The sequence below is a fragment of the Rutidosis leptorrhynchoides genome, chromosome 7 (assembly GCF_046630445.1).
Source record: "Rutidosis leptorrhynchoides isolate AG116_Rl617_1_P2 chromosome 7, CSIRO_AGI_Rlap_v1, whole genome shotgun sequence".
In the NCBI taxonomy this organism is placed as follows: Eukaryota; Viridiplantae; Streptophyta; class Magnoliopsida; order Asterales; family Asteraceae; genus Rutidosis; species Rutidosis leptorrhynchoides.
In genome coordinates, this window is record NC_092339.1 from 331,692,744 (window position 1) to 331,700,042 (window position 7,299).

The 7,299-nt window shown below is 34.9% G+C and overlaps 1 long non-coding RNA gene across 1 annotated transcript; it reads left to right on the forward strand.

Annotated features, from left to right (window-relative positions):
• The first annotated feature begins 6,404 nt into the window (after positions 1 to 6,404).
• Positions 6,405 to 6,885, forward strand: LOC139857296 (uncharacterized). Its single transcript, XR_011762457.1, has 3 exons — positions 6,405 to 6,525; positions 6,635 to 6,691; positions 6,780 to 6,885. It is a non-coding gene; the product is annotated as an uncharacterized lncRNA (long non-coding RNA).
• Positions 6,886 to 7,299: the final 414 nt, after the last annotated feature.

Below are 7,299 nucleotides of genomic sequence, written 5' to 3' on the forward strand. Positions count from 1 at the left end.
GAGGTGAGTGGAATAATTATGCATGTATGTATATAATGTATTTATTTATGTAGCGTGAGATGTGAAGTGTCAATGTGCTAAGACACCACGTTTGACGTAATGAGTGAAGTGTCGATGTGCTAAGACACCACTCAAAATAATATGACGGGTGAAGTGTCGATATGTTAAGATGCCACCAGGGGTGAAGTGTAGATGTGTTAAGACGCCACCCAGAGTGAAGTATCGATGTGTTAAGATGCCACTCTAAGAAATGTCACGAGTGAAGTGTCGACGTGTTAAGGCACCACCCGGGGTGAAGCATCGACCTGTTAAGAAGCCACCCGTAGGATTAGTGTACGACGTGTTAAGTACTCTAATAGTTGTTATGAACACCGATGGGAAATTCGAGTACCATTCCTTGTACGATTGGTTAACCCTGGTTATGTGTTGTAGTATAGCATATTATATTGTTCGTGTTATATGCTATCGTTTGTGCTAGCTCGTGATATCGTGGATTTAGCGTTGTACGTTGAAATGGTATGCTAATTTAAATTGCTAGCGTGTATGAGGTATTTGTATAAGTGATTGCAAGTAAGTAGGTTATATATGTATATGTATAACTATTGCATTCACTAAGCTTTTAGCTTACCCTCTCGTTGTTTACCTTTTTACAGGTATTGTGTTATGAAGCTAGCTAGTTGTTAGACTAGTTGCGTATGAGCGCTTGGGCTCGATGGGGTAGCTTTTGGATATGCGGACGCGGATTGGGGATTTGGTAGTGTCCAGGATTATGCTCTTGGTATCGGGTTGGGTATAGAGTCCTAACTCGTCTAAATGTAAATTGGGATTGAAACTTATATTTTGTACGAAAGTCGTAAAACGGCCAATGTGGGCTCGGTGTCGTAAAACTCGTTTTATTATTGGAACGTGTTAGTTTTATCTAATATTATATGTTGTGAAAAGCGTTTCGTCTAAAAGCGTCGAGAAGTGGGAGATCTTTAAATGAAAATTAGAAAAATTGGAGAGCAAGCTGTCAGGCCTTGTGCGCGCCACACACATAGGGGCTGCGCGCCGCGCACCCTACTGGTTTTGAAAAAAAAAATTGTTGCGTATTCGATTGGATAACGGGTTGAGTCGTTACACCGAGGCATTGCCTGAGTGGTTTCCAAGCCTTAGTGGGGGACCCGCGATTAGTTGCCAAGAAACCCGGGTTCAATTCCGATAAGGGGGAGGTTTTCTCCAGGATTTGTCCGCGATTAGTTGCCAAGCAACCCGGGTCAATCCTTGGAGTTTCCTATCTAGCATGTGTTTGTCGCAAATGAGAGTATTTGATGCGAAACTTTGCCGTTCAAAAAGAAAAAGTTAGTTGCGTACATCAAAAATAAAAATACTCGGCCTTCTTATATTCCTTGGAGAATTAATAAGCTCATCCATTTATTAGTATTAGTATAGTACATTAGTATATGATGCTTGATATACATTTTCTACTCTGAACGTAACAAGAGAGAGATTTTATTCCACAACCTAACAAAAGAATAAGTTAGGTTAAAAGAAGTTTTTTTTTAGTAAAATTTATGGAAAATACCCTAAATATCTTAGCATTTGCATTATGCATTATATATAAAGCTATATGAATTCTTGCATACACACCCAAAGCAAACCCAACAACCAAACTAAATACTACTTCCTTTCAGTCCCTTCACCTTTACATATACAACTTCAATAAAATATGACATATTATTCAAGCAACAAAACTGACCTTGTTAATATCGGCAAAGAAACTTTTGATGTCATAGATAATATTTACCCACGTGGACATAATAAGTATTCATCATCATCAGCAACTGTTGCACCAAGTAGGGCCCCACAGCAGGCGTTTAACTACCATCAGTACCATCCCCAACAAGCTTTTGTTGTTCAACAACAAGTATATGATGCACCAGTTACTGCCATGAGGACTGAGAAGGTGATAAGCTGCAACGAGGCTGTCAAAATGTATGGTGGGACCAAGTTTGTGGAGTATCCGAAAAGGAAGCCTGCTCGTAAAAGTTTCTTTTTTTGAAATAACGATTATATTATAATAGCTAGCAAGCTAAATATATGTATAATAAGGTTTATAAAGTATGTAAAAATGTATAATAAGGTTATGTATGCATCTTGGGTTCCATCCCTTGCCAATAAGTTAGCTGGTTTTTAGTGGATGTGCCAAGAGTACGTATCGTTGATATCTATTTGTACGTACTGTTTGATAATATAATACACTTTTTACTGGCCTGGGGTCGTATAAGCTCGTTCTTGTTCTGGTTTTTGCTAATCTCTCGATTGCTTTAACATGTTTAAATTCGTATTTTATTTCTTTTTCAGGGAAACAACTGTAATTATTTTACAGGTCACCAGATGTGTTGTTTTCAGGAAAATTAAGCCTGCTTCCTGCAGCCATAGTCCATAGAAGTCATGTTCTTGGAGTTGTTATATGTTCTATGAACTCAAATGAGCGTTTATAATCTATCTATAATCTATAATCTATAATACAGAATAAAGTAAAACATTTATGCATAAGGAGATGACACATGTAAAATTATCTGTAAATTATTGACCAAATATCAAACTAACTAATTAATAATGCATTTATAAGATTCTCTACGATCATATGGATATAGTGATATACATCAACGCCAGATCCACATGTGTATTCTACAGGCCTAAACCAACCCAGTAACATGATTTATCATGTATTCAGTTTGCATGTAAGTTGTAAGAGCATCTTTAATGAATTAAACTATTTAGAGTTTAAATTCAGCCACACCAACCATTAAACAATTTAGAGTTTAAAGTACGCTGTTAGAATCAACAGAAATGAAGACTTACCTGGCTCGGGTCAGTCACAATAGTAACATCTTCAATGCACCAACAAATACGGCTTCTTAACTTAGTTACCCATAGGTGGTATAGTTCAATTGTACGGCTATAAATTACCCATCTACTATTAGGGAGAGTAAGCATTGGCATCTGATTGGTCCACGTAGGAAGGCTCACTCACAAGAAGTTACTGTTCACGGTTTTCAAGGCATTTTCCCTATTTTTTTTTCGTATTTAACTTGAAAAGCCAAACCGTCGGTCACTGTTTAGCTCCTGTTCAACGACATACCTTTTCCCTCACCTCCTCCCTTACATTGCATACCCTCCACGCCTTTTCTCTGTCTCCTCTCCCACTAACCCTAAAAGCTCTCTCATTCTCAACATAAACCTAAAAATATCAAACTTTGCTTTGTACAGCGATTCAGAAAAAGAAAAAAAAACGATTCCTGCTCTTGCCTGTTGCGATTAACATAAATATTAGGGTTTCAATTTGTTTCACAAATTCAACCATTTGCTGTGTTGAAGGTCTGTTACTTTTACTCGATGTATATTTCTCTTTGTGTCTTTTTAGATGAAGTTTATTTGGTTTATCTACTGCATTTCACATAACTTTTTTTGTATGTGATGTTAATCTTTGTCATTGATAAATTTTAACAATTTTAAGAGTGGTTGAAGGAAAACATGAAGATGATTCCCTCATAAAAATGTCTTCAGCTTAGTTTTTGGAGAAGTGATATCAATGGCATAATGTTAGGTGAAGTTTTGCTTTTATTTATGTATACTTGATTTGTGATTTTTTTTAGTTCTATTTGGCCATGTTTGAAACTTTAATTTGGAATGAAAGCTGAATGACAGAATGGGTAACAACATGATGCACATTATGTGTTTGGTTAAATGTCAAAATGAAAAGAGTTTGAAATATTGTGAATTTATTTTAGTTGTTTAATATTCTTTAGTTTAGTGTGTAGATAAAAAGATGAAGATTAAGAGTTTTCAGCCTTGCAAGTTTGGATTTAAGTTCCATCATATACTATTTTGTTTCTTTTATGTTGGATAAAATGTAGGTGTAACAAGAAAAAGATTAGGCCTGCCATAATGTTGATAATTTTTTTACTGTTATTTATGTTGATAATTTTTTGTTTAGACATGAAGAAGAAGAAATATTTCGTTCACCATGGTTCAGGTATGTCCTTTTTATATATTCGATACTATATATGTGTGTCACTGAGTTTTGGTCTTAGCTTTTATACATTTACCTTATATACTAAAACCCATGAAAAATTTGGTCGTTTTCTTCATAAAGGATGTCGTTCTATTTTTTAGGCTTCACCTTATCCTAATAAAACCCTTTCCGTTTTATTCTATTTATGTTATCTAAACCTACTTTCACTCCTCTCCTATGTTGAAAGTTTCTAAGGATTGTGGTAAAATCAAGTCTCCTTCTCCCCTCACCATCATCATTTTATATGTTTCCTAGATGAACTTATTCTATTGTTTTAGGATTCCATTAAATTGCATGCTAACCCTAATTTATAGCTGCGATTGAATGAAAAAATTAGGGATTTGTCACCATCGACATTATTTTTGTATGCTGGATTAACGTTTTATTCCGTTGTTTTAGGGTTGCAATAAATTGGAAGCCAACCCTAATTTATGGCTACAATTGAAAGAAAACAATTCGGGCACCGTTCGTACCATCTTCTGTTGTTTTAGCTTCGTAGGTGGCCTTCAGTAGCGACGGTTTTGGTTTACCACCTTCGTTCACCAGTGAGTTTGATTATTATTTTCTTATACGATTTTTATTTGAATGTATGCTTCTGATGTGATTAATGACGGTTATGGATACCCTAACTTGATGCTGCTTCATATTGATCTTATTTTTTTATTTGTTATCTCGAATTATCATGTTCTTATGTCCTCTGTTCGATTCTATGATGGTGAAAGTGTTCATGGCAGTTATGGTTGTATTCACGGTGGCTGTGATGATTCATGTTCTTAAGGGATATTTATGATCCCACCCATTTCTTGGTAAGGCAACACTCGGAAGGCATATAATCATTGCAACCGTTTGTGTATGCAGCCATGGCGGGTTTTGGGCATCTTTTGCCCTCAATTTCATATATGAGCCAAACCAATATTTTATAATGATTAATTGTTGCAAACACAGTTGAAGAACTCATACGGGTATTTATAATTTTGGAGGTGGTGTTCGAAGTAATTAGTGTCCCAATTTTGCATATTATTTCTTTTTGCAGGAACTTTGATTGATTTCTTCTTCTTCTTATCTAATCGTATCCTATGGCGAGCCGTTGATGCATCTTTTTACAAGAGCCAGAACTTACAGCCCATTTTTTGCAGCTTTCGTTGACTTGTCTCCCGAGGAAAGACTGAAAACAAGTTTTGAAAAGCTTGAAGTATTTTCAGAGACCGAATCCTAAAGAATCTCAATTTACAAACCAGGTAAAAATTCAGTTTTTTACTTCTTTTATTGTATCTGCAACTTTTTTTTACCGGATCATTTATGTCTATAGTGGTGTGTTTCTTTGTCTTCATTAATTGCTTTGGTGATTGTGATAATGAGAGGTGGGAGAGAAAGGAAAGAAGGTAATGATACTATGTGTGTAATCGATGATTTTGTGGCCAACTGTAGTGCCGATCCTCAGCCATCTGCCGTTTCATCAAAACGAGTTACAATGAGAGCTGACTTGGGTCGATCCAATGCTAAGTTGATAACTACAATTACTTTGCTTATGCTTCAAAGGTATTGTTGTTTGTTTGATTTAGGGTTTATTTACTTTGTTTTTCTTTCAATATTTTTGCCTAACTGTGTTTTTTTTTATTTCCAAACATATTGTTTTTTATTTGATTTGATAGATATAATTCATCTGATGATCAACAAAAGATCCCAGGTGAGATTTCATAGTTATTCATACAATGTTTGTTAATGGGGTTTTTCAAGTGAGTCAAATATGTTAATGAAACTTGTATAATTTTATCTCGACAGCTAAGAACCGTGAAGGTCAACAATGTTTCCTTGAGTGCTTCTGAGCAAGACATCAAGGAATTTTTTTTCGTCTTATGGTGAAATTGAATATATTGATAAACAAAGGTTAGTTAGTTCTCTTAGTAGTTAGTACCTCAAGATTTTGGTGAGAGTCTTTAAAATAACGGTAACATGTTTTGCAAAGTCCAAGTCTTTAAAATAACGGTAACTGGTTTTTTACCAATATTCTTATTCGATACATTTGTATGTTTTTTTATGTATTCGCGTTGGCATCCTGTTTTAACAATAACTATTATTATTAATTATTGTTCTTTTGAATGAGTTTCATTTAAAAAGTCAGCTGTTGGCACGTGATGCACAGACGGGATTAATAAAGAAGATGAAATGTTATGGTTCTTTATACTTTATCTTTAATCCGTTGAGCTTTAATTGGTTTGATCCGCCCATTTTGCCACGTGTAAAAGGTACACTGATTTTGTTATTTTGTTTCTTACTTTAAATGATGTTGTGTGTTCAGATTCTTTGTAGTGCTTCTCTTTTTAGATCCTACGAGCGTTTCCGCCTGCTCAACTTAACATACGTCTCCAAGTAACAGTATGCCGATTTGATTATGTTTGAGGTGTAAAGATGTTTTATGTAGCCGATTTATAAACGAGAATATGCTCGAATATTACCCGTTTGAGGTATTAGTGATAAAAATGACCCAAATCAACCCATCAACCCATTTAATAACAGGATGGTTGTAAATTTTATTCTACAAGCATTGATTGATATTTGAATTTCGAATCTCAGATACAAACAGAAAAGCTTCTTGCTATACTTGTGGAAGCGGAAATGAGCAAACGACTGGTAGAGTATTATTACTATTATTTTAATTTTTAATTCATCAAGATCTTCAAGAACTCATTATGTATGTTAATGTTAACAGAGAAAACAGAAAACAAGGGACATATAAAGGGAAGAAATTTACTGCAATATGTCACTTTATGGGATATCAGGCTTGGGGTTCTCTACCTTCAAAATTCGATTGTGACTACGCCTATGTACGTTTTAAGCTACACCCCAAAATTTTTAATTAAATATCATATATGCTTTAGCGTATGTACGCTTTTATTTGCAACCACTACATTTTTTCCTCTCTTCTCTATAGCCCACAAAAAACTTATGTTTTGTTTCGGGTGTTGTGTTTTAGTTGTCATCGTGTATCTTTAGATGTATGAATATCAGTTGCTATGTCATTGTGTACAAGTGTTGCAAACATGGTTGGAAATTTGTTATGCTTCCAGCTTCAACAGCCAAAATTTGTTCTTTCTTCTTTTTAGAGTCAAAAGCATCAATTTCACCAATAACAAAGGGAAAGAGTAGTTATAGAGGCCAAATTCCAAATCTGCTCGTCTAATTTTACATCTTTTGGTTCGGTTTTATCCTTGATTGGATATTTAAGGTATCCATCTTAT